The 15,899-nt window shown below is 39.4% G+C and overlaps 1 pseudogene; it reads right to left on the bottom strand.

Annotated features, from left to right (window-relative positions):
- Positions 1-44: 44 nt before the first annotated feature.
- Positions 45-600, bottom strand: LOC106735043 (60S ribosomal protein L17 pseudogene; annotated as a pseudogene).
- Between the last annotated feature and the right edge of the window lie 15,299 nt (positions 601-15,899).

Below are 15,899 nucleotides of genomic sequence, written 5' to 3'. Positions count from 1 at the left end.
TTTTTTTTTTTTTTACTTTTATCTACATTTATTTTATGCTGACTTTATTCTCGTGCTGTAAGTTTTTGTTTCTTTCTTCAGTTTCTTCTGGGATATCTTTTTCTTCTGTGCAACTTCTTCCAGTTTAGGGACAGTTTGCTCCTTTTCAGTGAGGATCATCTCAATGTGGCAGGGGGAGCTCATGTATGGGTTAATCCATCCTTGAACTCTGTATGCACGATGGCACATCTTTGGTGCCTTGTTCACCTGAATGTGCTCAATGACCAGAGAATCTACATCTAACCCCTTAAATTCAGCATTACTCTCTGCATTTTTAAGCATGTGCAGCAAAAATTCAGCACTCTTTCTGGGCCACCGACCTTGTGTCCAGCCCCACTGTTTAGCCTGGGCACATCTACCAACTCCACCACTGTAATGATGGAATGGCACACATTGCTTCTGTAAAGTGCCGTCCTTCAAATACTTGGTGGCTTTTCGGATATGCATACCCTTGATGGCCTGGGCAGTTTCACGAGCGTTCTTAAAGTGAACACGAACATTTGAACCTCTTGACTCGAATGACTTTGTGGGGTTCTCTGGGTCAAGTGAATAGCGGACCATTTTCAAAGATCACCTCAGGCCACTAATGAGAAGAGCTTTGCTAAGAATCTTAATCGTGAAGGGATGCTGTATTTTGTTGAATGGTTTTTTTACATCTATTGAGATAATGATATGGTTTTAATCTTTCTTTCTGTTAATATGGTATATTATGTTTATGGTTTTGCATATGTTGAACCATCATTGCATCCCTGGAATAAAACCTACTTGGTCGTGATGAATAATCTTTTTTATATATTGTTGGATATGATTTGCTAGTATTTGTTGAGAATTTTTGCATCTATGTTAATCAGAGATATTGGTCTGTAAGTTTTCCTTTTTTGTCATATCTTTCTCTGTTTCCGGAATGAGGGTGATGGAGGCTTCATAAAATGAATTTGGGAGGATTCCTTCCTTTTGGATATTTAGAAACAGCTTTAGTAGAATGGGAGTTAACTCTTAAAAGTTTTGTAGGATTCAGAAGTGAAGGTATCAGGACCTGGGCTTTTCTTTGTTGGAAGGTTATTTATTACTGATTCAGGCTCATTGTTTGTTAATGAGTCTATTCAGACTGTTTGTGTCCTTCTGATTTGATTTTAGTAGATTATACGTGTCCAGGAATTTGTCCATTTCATCCAGGTTTTCTTGTTTGTTGGCATATAGTCACTCAGAGTATCCTCTAATGATGTTTTGTATTTCTGTTGTGTCTTTTGTAATATTGCCTGTTTCATTATGAAATTGATTAGTCTGATTCCTTTCTCTCTTCTTAATCAGTCTAGGTAATGGTGTGTTAATCTTTTCAAAGAACCAGCTTTTGGCTTCATTTATTTTCTGTATAGTTTATTTTCTATTTAATTTATTTCTGCTCAAATCTTTATTATTTCTTCTGGCCTTTTTTGGATTTTTTTTTTTTTTTGTTTTTGTTGTTGTTTTTACAATTCCCTGAAGCATGGTGTTAGGTTATCTATTCGCCACCTTTCCATCTTTTTCTTATGTACACTAACTGCTATGAATTTCCTTCTTATGACTGCTTTTGCAGTGTCCCATAGGTTATGGAAACTTGTGTACTCACTTGTTTCCATAAATCTTTTTATTTCAGTCTTAATTTATTTGATAGTTGAGATTTCACTCTGGAGTAGGTTGTTTAGTTTCCATGTGTTTCTCTGTATTTTCAAGGATTTTTCCTGAAATTAATATCAAGTTTAATTCCATCATGATCAGAGAAGATCTGGATATAGTTTCTATGCCTTTGTTTCTGTAAGGACTTGATTTGTGCCCTATCATATGGTCAGTCTTTGAAAAGGTTCTATGCGGGGGTGAGAAGAAAGTATATTTTGTGGTCTTAGGATGGAAACTTCTATAGGTGTCTGATAAGTCCATTTGATATATGGTATTGTCTAGGTCCTGTGTCTTTTTGCTTATTTTTTGTCTAGAAGATCTGTCTAAAAATCTGTCGATTTTTGTCTAGAAGATCTAGAAGATGGGATGTTGAAATCCCCAATAATTATAGTGTTGCAGCCTATCTCTCCTTTTAGATCTAGCAGTCTTTCTTTCATCTGTTTGGGTGCTCCTGAGTTGGGTGCATAGATATTTATAAGCATTATGTCTTCCTGATGAATGATATGGTTTTTATGTTTCTTTCTGTTAATATGGTATATTATGTTTATGATTTTGCATATGTTGAACCGTCATTTTACTACTATATAATGCTCTTCTTTGTCTCTTACAGTTTTTATCTTACAGCCTATTTTATCTAAAATCAGTATCACAACTCCAGCCTTTTCTTGATTTCCATTTGCATGGGATACCCTTTTCCAGCCCTTCACTTTTAGTCTATGTATGTCTTTATCAGTGAGATGCGTTTCTTGTAGTCATTAAGTTAGCCATTTTCTTGGTTGTTTTTTGTTCTTATTTCCGTCTGTCTGACTTTAGTTTTCCTGGTATAGTTCTCCCTTTAGAACTGGTCTGGAGTTGATAAATTCTTTCAGGTTTTGTTTATCTGAAAATGATTTTTATCTTTTCTTCCCATATGAAGGATAATCTTGCTGGTATAGTAATCTTGGTTGAAATTGTTTTTCATTTAACACTTTTCCTTCCCTACATTGTTTCTGATGAGAGGTGTGATATTAACCTTGATGGGATAACCTTTGTAAGTAACTTGACGTTTCTGTCTTGTCAATTTTAGAATCTTTGTCTGTGGTTTTGACCATTCTGGCTATGATGTGCTTTGGAGAAGATTTTCTTGGGTTTATTCTATGTGGGGTCCTTTGTAATTCTTGGGTCTGGCTTTTTGAATGCCTCTCAAGGTTTGGAAAGTTTTCTTCCAGGATTTCATGGAATAGATTATCAATGCCCTTATTATTTTCTTCATCTGGGATACCAGTTATCTAGATGTTTGGGTGCTTAATGGTGTCTAGTATTTCTCATATATTGCCCTCATTCTTCTTGGTTATTTTCTCTGTCTTTTTGATAGCTTTCTTTTGGTTAGAGGCATTGTCTTCTACATCTGAGATTCAGTCTTCTGTGTGATCAAATCTGCTTTTAATATTTTTGAGGGAGGTTTTGATTTCCTGTATTACAGTCTTTATCTCTAACAAATCTGTTTGATTCTTTTTTTCATGGTGTCTATATCTTCTTTCAAATCGTGAAAGGACTTCCTCATCTCCTGAAGCCCATTTTTCCCCTTTTTTCTTGCATCTCATTTAGTTTTGTCACTATAAATATTCTGAATGGTTTATCTAACATTTCCACGAGTTCCATAATATTGTCTGTGGATGATAAGGAATTGATTTTTTCCCTTGGGAGAGAGGTCTTTTCTTGGTTTCTCGTATTTCTTGTGCAATGGTTTCTAGTCATCAGGTGAATTATACATTTCTTCCTAAATTCTTCAAATTAATTTTGAGTGTTCAAAGGTAAGCAGGAGGTGGTGATTGGTAATCTCTCTGCTACTTTACCTCCCTGATGTCTACTCAGCAGCCTGCAGTTTTGTCTCTGGACTTGGATAATTCTGCCAGTTTCTAGAGTACAGGTACTTTCTGGGGCTGAGCTGTTGAGCTTCGATTGAAGAAGACAGAGGGGAATGCAGAATTCTTCAGCATCTCCTGAAGTCTGAGGATTCAGAGGCATGTGGCAGAGGATGAGCCACAGTCTCTCCACAGCTCAGTGTCCATACTGCTCAGTGCAGCCAGGTTACTTGCTGGGGCAGATGTCCTGATGGCATGGGGCAGGGAGGAGGAATGCTTCTCCAACCTCCAGTTAACACACCAGAGAGTTTAAAGGCCTGCGGGGGGAGGGGATGAGCCATGCTCTCAGCACAACCTCCCAGCTGCAAAAGACAAAAGGCTCACTGTGCAGCAGGGCCCATTGCTGAGGTGGATGTCCTGATGGCCTGGGGACCAGGAAAGGAGTCAACTCTGTCTTTTGACATGCTAATTTTGTGGTGCTTTTTTTACTCCAAGTAAAGCTGTTGAGTAGGCACTCAGATATGAGTTATAAATCAGTGGGGAGGAAGAGAATGGAGTTATTTGGGAGTTAACATTGTTTATGTAGAGATACGGGGTGAGATTACCCAAGGAATGAGAACATTATACAGGCACTCCTCACTTAACTACAACTAGGTCTTTAAGTGAATTGGTTGATAAGCAAGGAGCTTAAAGATGGATGTTTTGTGGTGGGTCGTGGTGCCATATCCATAGGGCACGTATTTTTCAGTAGATATCACTCAGCATCATACTAGAATAATGCCATTCTTTTCCTATAAAAGCGTACATAAGATAAGCACCAGAAAGTACCAAGACACACAACAACACAATTCTATAAATCCGGTGTAATTGTTTTGACTAATTCTGAGTATCACTGAGGGGGCACAATAAAGTACAAAATTATAAATGAAATGTGTAGTCTTTCGTGATTGTGAATGCTTTGTGTAGTGAATACTGACTGACTGTGGGAACAAGACAAAGACTGAGACAGATGAGACAGACAGCCTGAGAAAGAATTCCCAGTACTGGAGAACTTGTAAATCAGAGCAGTTGTTCAACCGGTAGATCGTTAAGTGAGGAGTGGCTTTATTTAGAGGTCTTATGACCAAACCTTGTACTCAACCATTTAGAGGTTAATAAAGAGGAGGAACCAGCAAGGAAAGTGAGGCATCAGCCAGTGGGGTTGAACAGTCAGGCCAGTGTGGGAATCCCTGGAGAAGATGTTCACTCCTCTCCCAGGCAGTGGAAAGATTGGAAGTTGACCATTGGAACTGGCAGTTGGTAGGCCCTGGTCAAGTGAATGCATTATTTATCGGCCAAACCAAGACACTTTCTTGTATGACAAGAGCACTGTCAATCATTTTGCCAGGATGACAGGCTAAATCAGGATGCTCATTATCAGCCTGATAGTGAGCAGGTCATCCTGCTCATTAGTTAACTTTATCAGAGCCATTTCGGTGTATTGTGGAGAAGAATACCTACTTGCAGGGGCAAGGAGCAAGAAAGTAGACACAGAGCTCTTCTCCAAAGTTTTGTCGTAAGACTGGTGAAAAGATGTGGGACAGTACCTAAGGGAGGATGTAGAGTCCACAGAGGGTTCTCCTTTAAATTTTTTTTCCCCTCTAGGGTGTGTGTGTCTGCCAGAGAGACAGAGATAATGTGTGTGACTGCCAGAGAGAACACCCCGGGGGGATATCCATACCACAGTCCCTTCTCCTCCACTCTCCCCTCAGGTTTTGGGCACGCACACATGCCAGGTGTGCTTTTCAAACCGCTGGGTCTGGGATTCAAGCTGTGCAGTCAACCATGTGGGATGCAGCTGCCTTAGCCTTCATACCATCTGTTGGCCTGAGGGTTTCCCTTTTCTAAAGATTATCGTTTCTACAGCAAGTTTGTGTGCTGATAATGATTTTCAGAGTAGGAAAATGGATAATGTAGGAGAGCAAGGGAATAACTGTAGGTGCCAAGTTCATGAATAGGAATGAGGAAGAGGCACAAAACACAGATAGAGGGTTGGTGTTAGCCAGGAGCACCGATAGCTGAATAGACGGCAAGACAGAGTGTCTGGGAGGCAGTTCAGGAGCACTGGAGGAGTTAATAGCAGGAGCAAATGGCAAGTCTCTCGTACCTCTGTTTTCTCTATGAAATAAGCAGGTTCTGTTAACCAAAGGGTGGAAATGGAGAGTGTTAAAAGTTTGAACACAGATGAGTATAAGGCAAAAGGAGAGTAAATCAACTAACGTAGAATGTTTCCTGAGCAACAGTGAGGGGAGCTTGAGATAGGAAATTATAAATACAGAGTGAGATCAGTGACCCTGGGTTTGTCTTTTTTCTTCAGCTTGAATCCAAGGCCAGAGTAGGAGGAGGGCAAGATTTGATCAGGGTTGATGTTTTGGAGGCAAGTCTAATAGGAAGAAATAAAGGGAGATGAAATTGATGTCTGTGGAGCAGTGATTATAGCAGCTAACCATGGAATCCAAGCTGGGAAACGAAATTAAAGAAAGATGTTGGGAGAGGAGAGGATCACAGGGATGCACGGAACTGAGTTGGCATTAGACACTTCACGTTTAGTCCTCCAAGTGCATTTTGCAGATGAGAAAACCGAGACACAGAGAGTTTAAATAACTTGCACAGGGTGATATAGCTGGTAGTTAGCCCTTTAGTTCAGACAACCTGGCTCCAGTCTGTGCTTGTAACCGTTGTGCTCTAGCTGCCACTGGCCTGGACAGTGAGAAGCTGTAGCACAGAACTGGCACATCCTGCAAGGTTGAAGAATTATTAGAGTGAGGTCCTAGAGGGAATGAGTTGAGAAATGAGATGATAGTTAGCGAGAACCTAGAGTTGAGTTTAGGAGCTTGGGCAGTTATTAGTCATCCTAAGGTCAAGACATTGTCCGGGAGGTAGGTGGTTGAAGTGTTGGGAGATCAAGATCAAATCATTGGAAGTGAGAACTGAACCAAAGAACTGAGTCTGGGTCCCATTCAAAAGTCAGTCCCTATTTCATATTAGATTTCTGTTTTCTTAGTTCTTCCTTTTATGTTATTAAGTGAAATTATATATTGTATTTTTCCTAGTAACTTTATTCTTACTGTCTCTTCATTACATTTGAGTTGACTCTTGCTACTGTTTGTTCAGCATAGCCTATGGGGAAGTTTCTAATGTTCATATGTTACTGTGGACGGGTATTGGAATAGCTAAGGATGATGACAAACTTTAGTATTAGAGAAAAACAGTAGTCAGATGCTAAAACTAAGTTGTCAATAAATGAGAGAGAATATGGGAGTGATTAGAGCGGAGGGGCAAGTGGATATTTTGTGTGTTGAGTCGCGAGAACAGGCTCTGTGTTTCAGTGGCTGTCTCTGTATTTCATCGGTACCATCACAAGTGTCTGGTTTTTTTTTTTTTTTTTTTGAGTTTACTAGAGGGCGCGTGTGCTTGCCAAACAGAGAGAAACACAAAGACAGAACGCGAGAAATCACCCCCCAGGGGGTATGGCCACACTGCAATCCTTTCTCCTCCCAGGATCCTGCGCACGCACGCACACACGCACACACACACACCTGGCGTGAGTTTAAGCCACCGGGTCCGGGACTCGAACTGCAGTTAATTACAGGGGAGTCCAGCAACATAGCCATTACGCTAACTTCTGGTCCTACAAGTGTCTTAATAGTATATCTTAGTAAGGGTTTGAAAACTGTAATGTACCAGTGCTTTTTAAAGTTTCTGACACCTTTGATTACATTTTTACTTTTCCAAAGATTTATGAGTGATGTGTACAAAAATTTTAAGAAAATCCTTTTGGAGTTACCTTAAAAACTTTGGTGAAGCTGGGAAAGCAATTGCTGAGAGGGGAATTTTAGGATTAGCTTTTCAAGTATATATTTTTTTAATTTAACTTTTGCTATAGGGTGTATGTACTTGTTGGAGACAGATAGAAACAGAGTGGAAAAGTGAGAAAACACCCCCTAGGGGGGAATGGCCATGTCATAATCCCTTTTCTTCTATTCTCCTCACAGCTTTTGGGCATACACATGTGCCCGGTGTGTTGTTCAAGCCCCCAGGTCAGGGACTTAAAGTTGGCCATATGGGATCCAGCCGTCTTAACCGCCATTCCATTTAGTGGCCCCAAATACCTTAAATAGTTTAATTGGAATTTTAGCTGAAGTCACATTGGATTTTTTACATTAATTCAGATGATTTGGCAGCTTAACAAAAATGAGGTCCTTTATTCATGTGCATATTATCAGTTCTTGATTTACTTAGTTACTTCTTTATGTCCTTCATTACTTTTTGAACATTTTCCCCTCAAAGTTATACACATACACACACACACACACACTTTTTACATTTTTGCCATAAGAGTGTATGCTCTCTGGACAGAGACAGAGAGAAGGAAAGTGAGAAATCACCCTCTGGGGGATTGGCCACACTGCATCCCTTCTCCTTCCTTCTTCTATTGCGATTTTGGGCACAATCATAGACTTGGCATATTTTTAAAGCCACCAGCAGACAGCCAGCCATGTGGGAACCAGCATCTTAACCACCACGCCATCTGCTGGCCCCTCTTGTTTTCTTTTTCAGGTAGTTTATTTTTAGTATATCAAAACACTACTGAGTTTTATATGTTGATTGTATATCCTATAACTTTATTGAAATCTTCTACAATATTAGTTCTAATAGTTATTTGATGGTGTCTTTAGGGTTTTTCTAAATATGATCGTGTCGTCTGCACACAGAATCAGTTTTCCTTCTTCCTTTCCAATTTGGATGCCTTTTATTTATTTATATTGAATAGAAGTGGTGAGAGTGCACATTTTTTCCCTTGGTCTTTGAGGAAAGGCTTTCAGCTTTTCTTTTTTATATTTTTTTGTCGAGGATTTTGCTATAGGGCACGTGCGCGCTCACCAGAGACACAGAAACAGAAAGCAAGAAATCACCCCCCAGGGGGGATGGCCACACCACAGTTTCTTCTCCATTCTCCTCTCAGGGTCTTGGACACGCACACACCCGTGCCCGGAGTGAGTTTAAGCCACCAGGACCGGGACTCAAACTGTGGTCAACTACAAGGGAGTCCAGTGACATAGCCATTATACCCAACTGCTGGTCCCGGCTTTTAGCTTTTCACTCTTTGAGTATAATGTTAGTGTGACCTTGTTATTTATGGCATTTATTGTGTCAAAGTACATCCCTTCTATACCTAAGTTTTTTTTATCATGACAGAATGTTACATTTTGTCAGTTGCTTTTTCTGCATCTATGGAGATGATTATGTCATTTTTATCCTTCATTCTGTTAATGTGATGTATCACATTTAATGATCTGCATATGCTGATAGGTCTTGCTCAATCATGACGTATAGTCCTGTCAATGTGCTGTTGAATTAGATTTGTTAGTGTATTATTGAGGATTTTGTATCTATGCTCATCAGTGATATTGGCCTGTACTTTTCTTTTTTGTATCAAGATAATACTGGTCTCATAAAATGAGTTTAGAAGTGTTCTTTCCCTTTTGACTTTTTTGGGAAGTATTTGAGAAGGATTGGTTTATTTATTTATTTTTATTTTATTTTATTTTTTAAAGTTTGCTACAGGGTTTGTGTGTTCACCAGAGTTAGAGAGAAAGACAGAGAGAGAGGGAAAGTGGGAAAACATCCCCTTGGAGTGGAGTCTCTTCTATTCCATTCTTTTGGGATTTTGGGCATGTATGTACACGCCTCTGGCATGTTTTTCAAGCCAGTAGTCAGTGCTTTGGCCATGTGGGATCCAGCTGCCTTAACCTGCATGCCACCAGATGGCTTTGGTTTAATTCCTCCAAATGTTTGTTTAGTAGAATTTCCTAGTAGACTCATCAGGTGCTAGACTTTCTTTAGTTGGGAGCTTTTTGATTACCAATTCTGTTTCCTTATTCATTATCGATTTATATATATAGTCTCCTGTTTCTACATGATTCAGTATTGGTAGGTTGTATTTTTTTAAGGAATTTAATAATGTATTTCTAATTTGTTGCTATTCGATTGTATAGCAATCTTATCACCCTTTATTTCCTGTGGTATCAGTTTTAATGTCTTCTTCCCTCATGTCATTTTATTTGTTATCTATTTTTTTAGTCTAGCTATGAATTTGTCAGTTTCTAAAGTCTTTCTGAAAAATCAACTCATTGATCTTTTTCTATTATTCTTGTCTCTTTCATTCATTTTTGTTCTGATCTTTACTTCCTTCTTTTTGTAGGCTTTGGGCTTAGTTTGTTCTTTTTCTTATACTTTGAGGAGTCAGGTTATTTATAGGAAATCTTTCTTAATGTAGATATTTATTGCTATAAATATCCCTTTTATGACTGCTTTTGCTGCATCTTATAAGTTTGCTGTGTTGTGCTTCCGTTTTCAGTTGTCTCAAAATATTATACTTTCAAACTTTATACATATGCTTTTATTAAAACAAGATTTGCATACAGTTAAATTCATTTTTTTTAAGAGAGAGTTTTGGGCATGTACACTCACTGGACAGATCAGATGGACAGAGAGACAGAAAGTGAGAAATCAACCCCCCAGAGGGATGGTCATCCTTCAGTCCCTTCTCCATTCTCCTCTTGAGATTTTGGGCACGCACACATGTGCTCCCAGTGTGAGTTTCGGGCTGCCAGGTCTGGGACTTCAACCACAGTCAAATATGTGGGAGTCCAGCAACATAACCATTACGCCATCTGCTGGTCCCAAATTCACTTTTTTAACCATTGTATATTGCACACTAAGATGGTTTCTAGTACATTCATACTGTTGTACAGACATCACCATTATGTAATTCAGAGCTTATTCATCACTCCATAAAGAAACCTTGTAGTTGGGACCAGCAGATGGTGTAATGGTTGTGTCACTGGACTCGTATATAGTCTACCACGATTCTAGTCCCAGATCTGGCAGTTTGAAACTTACATCAGGGACATGTGCGAGTGAGCCCAAAATCCTGAGAGAATAGAGAAGGGATTGTGGCATGGCTATCTCCCCAGGGGGGAGTGATTTCCGTCTTTCTGTCTCTCTGGTGAGCACACATGCCCTATAGCAAAAATCTCTCTTAAAGACAAAAAAAGAAACGTTGTAGTACTCGATATATTTCCCTTTTGATTTATTTTTTCAACCATTGGTTGTTCAGGAATGTGTTTTTAATATCCACCTATTTATGAATTTTCTAATTTTCCTCTTGTTACTGATTTCTAGTTTCAAACCATTATTGTCAGAATAGATACTTGATATGATTCAGTTTTCTTGAATTGTTAGTACTTGATTTTTGGCCTACCATGTGATCTGTCCTGGAGGATATTTTTGATATGCTTGAGAAGAATATTTTGTTGCTGTTAGATGGAATGTTCAGAATGTTCTGTAGGTCTGTTAGATGTCTTTGGTCTATAGCGTTGTTCAAGTCTGTTTCCTTATTAATTTTTGCCATGATGAACTACCCATTTGTGGAAATTTGGTACTGAAGTCCCTTAACTAGAATCATATTTCCGTTTACTTCTTCCTTCAATTTAATATTTCTTTATATTTTTAGGTGCTTTAGCCTAGGTTGCATATACATTTACCATTGCTATATAGTCTTGATAAACATGTAAATGATCTCTGTTTTTTATGATTTCTTTTTTCTTTTTTTTTAAGTTAAAGTCTGTTTTGTCCATTATAAATATAGCAACTACTGCCCTCTTTTGGTTAATATTCACATGGAATGTCTTCTGTCCCTTCACTGTCAGCCTGTGTGTGTCCTTAAAGCTGAAGGGTGTCTCTTAAAGGCATATAGTTGAATCTGGTTTTATGCTCAGCCACTCCATGTCTTCTGAGTAGAGGATTTAATTAATTTAGTTCATTTGTATTTATAGTAATTACTGATAGGTAAAGAATCACCGCTGCCATTTGTTCATCGTTTTCTGATTCTTGTGTAGTTCCTTTGTTCTGTTCTTTCTCTCGCTGTCTTTTATTGTGATTTGATAATTCTTGTGGTGATATGTTTTAATTCAGGTCTATCTTTTGTGTATATACTACAGGCTTTTTATTTGTGGTTATCATGAAGCTTACACAAAACATCTTAGTTATAATAGTCTCTTTAAAGCTGATAACTTTAAGCACATACAAAAACTCTACATTTTAACTACTTGTCCTGCTGTAATACTTCCCTCACATATTTCATATTATTGATGGCACAGTTTTTACCTTTTACATATCATGTGTCAATCACCAGGTTATTGTAGCTATAGTCATTTTGGCACTTAAGTTTTTTTAACTGCTTTAGATACCTTTGTTACAGTATTACCTGGCATTTTTAACATGGTGGATTAAATTGTTTTTATGGTTTTTTTTCTTAATGCTGGAGGACCCATGTGTACACGTGGTGGAAAGAGAGGAAGACAGACAGACAGACACTCTACCCCCTCACCCACGCAACAGGGCCTGGTCATGTTGCAGTTTCTTCCAATTCCATCCTACCAGAATTCCAGGCATGTGTATGTCCATCTGGTATGATGTATTTATTTATTTAAATATTTATTTATTTATTTATCTATCATTATTATTATTTTAAAATTTACTACAGGGCATGGGGTGGGAGAGAGAGAGAGAGAGAGAGAGAGCGAGAGCGAGCGAGCAAGCAAGCAAGCTGCCAGGTTCAAGACTTAAACCATGAGTTGCCATGTGGGAGTCTAGCACCTTAACCATGACATCTGCTGTCCTTGTCATCTGGTGTGGTTTTTTAAGCCAGTAGGTACTTGAACCCTGGTTGGCCATGTGGAATCTGGCTTCTTTTGCATAGTGCCTAACTGCTACACTGTGGGGTTGGCTCCATTGATTGATTTTTGAATACTGAGCAAGTGTTTCACTCTTAGGATAATGTGGTATGTTATTCTATTTATGTGTTTGTTAAATCTTTTTATATTTTTGAATTCAGTTTTCTTTTTCACAAGTTTAGTTTTTGACTCCTTTTTTTAAAAAAAATTATTATTATTATTATTTTAATTTGCCATAGGGCATGTGCATTTGAGAGGGAGAGGGAGAGAAGGTGAGAAAGCAAGCTGCCAGGTCCAGGACTCAAACCACGGTTAGCTATGTGGGAGTCCAGAGCCTGAATTTGATTTTCTAATTAATATATTCTTGAGTACTTTTGATTTAGGATATTGTCGTTTTTCTTTTTTCTTTTTTTTTTTGGTTATAGGGAGTGTGCGCTCACCAGACAGACAGAGAGAGACAGAGAGACAGAAAGTGAGAAATCACCCCCCAGGGGGTATGGCCACACCGTAATCCTTTCTCCTCCATTCTCCTCTCGGGATCTTGGGCACGCAGGCACACGAGCCTGGCGTGAGTTTTAAGCCACTGGGGCCGGGACGCGAACTGCCATCGAATACATGGGAGTCCAGCAACATAGCCATTACGCCAACTGCTGGTCCCTTTTTTATTCTTTTTCTATTGCCAGATATACTTGTACTTGCTAGGAGGGAGAGAGAGTAAAAGCACTCTCCCGTGGGCGTGGTCATGCTGCAGTTTCTTCTCCATTGCTCCATCCTGTTGGGGTTTTGGGCACACACACATGCATCTGGTGTGTTTGTCAGACTGTGGGGGCCAGGGTTCAAACTGGTCAGCCATGTGGTACCAGCTCCTTAACTGTTAGGCTATGAGTCTGGCCCAGGATATTGCTCTTTAGTTTTGTTTCTATTTTCTTTGTCTGATTTTGGTGTCATGTAATGTGACCCCCTTGAATCAGTGGAGAAGTGCGCCACCCTGTTTTATTTTCCGAGAGAGATTCTGCAGTTCGAGTGTTATCTCATCCTAAAATGTTGCATGAGCTAGCCAGTGAAAGTATTTGGAAATTGTTATTTCAGAAGGTGCATATACAGACCCAATTTCTGTCATAGTTACAAAGCTGTTCAGAATACTTATTTCATTTTGTGTGAGTTTGAGTAATGTTGTCATTTTTGATGAATTGGTCCTTTTCGTCTGAAAATGTCAAACTTTGTGTGTAGAGTTGTTCATAGTATTCCTTTACTGTCCTTTGAATGTCTAATCATCTTTCATTCCTCTTTAATTCCTGGTATTTCGTAATTTGTGTTTTTTTACTCTGTCAGTTTTGCTAGTTGATTTGTCAATTTGCTATTTTTTTTTCCCTAAAGAATCAGCTTTTGGTTTCACTGATTTTTTTCCCTCCTAATTGTGGTAAAATATATGTAATTAAATTTATTATCTCAACCATTTTAAAAATTATTGCTAGAAAGTTTATATGCCTGTGAGAGAGAAAGAAAGAGAAAAAACACTTCCCAGGAGGGTGTGGTCGTGCCACAATCCTTTTTTTCTCGCTTTTCCACTCTGTCAGAACTGTAAGCATGGACACACGTATACCTGCCTCTGGGGCTGGAATTCCGAATGCAGTCAGCCCTATGGGATCTAGTTCGTAACGCACAGTGCTTAACCACTGCAATAGGACAGGTCCTCATCTGAACCTTTTTCAAAAACAAAGCTATTACTTTCAATACTTTGGGATGAGCCCCACCTAATAAAATACACTGGGAAGAGGTAATGCCCTCACCCCCAGGAGTGGCCCAGAGGGAGAGAGGCTACCTGAGGGGAGGGAAGCACAAAAGGGACCCACTGCAGACTCTGGGCAAAGGGAATGCCATTGTGCTGGGATCTTGCCAGCAGGACAGGAGATAGGAGGAGCGTGGTGGGACTGGCTCCAGGCACACAGCAAAGGGGAGAGGGTTGGACACGAAGCCACAAAGCTTGTCGACTTCCTCCTCCTCCTCCTCGTTTGCCCTTTCTGCTTCTGCTGCATGATCTCCAAGTCCAGCTACTCACTGCTTGCGGGCAGCCACAGAAAGCCGGTCTTCCCAGCGCTCTCCCTTAACCCAGTCCCTCTGCTCTTTCATATTCTGGCAGCGAGCTCACGCTGGTTACCGCTGGTCCTGGCAGGCAGCATCCCCTCGTTCTGTCCCACGTCCACCATTTTTAAGTACATAGAGTAGTGGTGTTAAATACTTTTGTGTGTGGCCATCACGACCGTCCATTTCCGCAATTCTTTTTAGTTTGTAGAACTCAGTAACTAACAGTTCTTCCCCCTGCTTCTGTCCCCTGACAATCTCCCTTATACTCTCTGATTTGGACTAGTCTAAGTACCTTATGTGAGTGGAATCATTCAGTAGTTGTCGTTTTGTGACTGGCTTATTTCATTTAACAGAAAGCCCTCAAACGTCATTCATGTTGTATAGCATGTGTCAGGATTTCCTTCCTTTTAAAGGCTGCACAGTGTTTCTCTGTGTGTACATACCATGTTTTGCTTATCTGTTCGTCATCAGTGGACACTTGGGTGGCTTCAGTGGTTTAGCTAGTATGAATATGGGTGTACAAATACCTGAAATTCTCCTTTTGATTCTTTTAGTATAAACCTGTAAGTGGAATTTCTGAATAATATGGTGGTTTTGTTTTAAATTTTTTGAGGAACTGCCATACTGTTTTTCAGACAGTTATACTTCTTTATGTTCCTTCCAACAGTGCAGGAAGGTCCCAATTCCTGACCTCCTCACCAACATTTGTGATTCTCGGTTTTGTTGATAGTACCATCCTGGTGAATATGAGGTGGTATCTCAGTTTTTGTTTGCATTTCCCCGATGATTAGTCATGCTCAGCATATTTTTTATATGTGCTTTAGGACATTTGTATATCTTTTTGGACAAATGTCCCTGCAAGTCTCTTGCTCACTTCTGTATGAAGTAATTTTTTGTTGTTGAGTTTTAGGAGTTCTCTATACATTCTGCTGTTAAACCCTTAGACAGGTGATGTTTTTATTGACTTCTGCTGTTTTTCTGTTTTCACTTCAATTAATTTGTGCTCTTGGTTACCCTGAACAGTGCAGAGGTGGGTGCTGACCCTCCTATACAACTGAAAATCCATATACAAATTTTAATTATCCAAAGACTTTACTAATACCCTCCTGTTGACTAGAAGACTGATCTATAACAGTTGAATAATAGGTATTTTGTGTCATATATGTGATCTTAAAAATAAACTAGAGAAAGAACATGTTACTAAAATCATAAAGAAGTGGGGACAGCAGTGGTGTAGTGGCTGAGGTGCTGGACTCCCACATAGTTGACTGTGGCTCAAGTCCCAGACCCAGCGACTTGAAAATTATGCTCTGTGTGTGTTTGTGTGACTGCCCTAAATTCCAGGAGGAAAGTGGAGGAAAAGGAATTGTAGTTTGGCCATCCTCCCTAGGGAGTGTTCTCACTGTCTCTCACAGTGTTCCCTCTCACTGTCTCTCACAGTATCTTTCTTCAATGAGCACATAGGCTCTGTGGCAGAAAAACAAAAACTAAAGGA

Source organism: Tupaia chinensis, unplaced genomic scaffold (genome assembly GCF_000334495.1).
Source record: "Tupaia chinensis unplaced genomic scaffold, TupChi_1.0 Scaffold000280_1, whole genome shotgun sequence".
In the NCBI taxonomy this organism is placed as follows: domain Eukaryota; kingdom Metazoa; phylum Chordata; class Mammalia; order Scandentia; family Tupaiidae; genus Tupaia; species Tupaia belangeri.
Note: the sequence above shows the minus strand (reverse complement) of the source record. Positions and strands in the feature narration are given on the sequence as shown.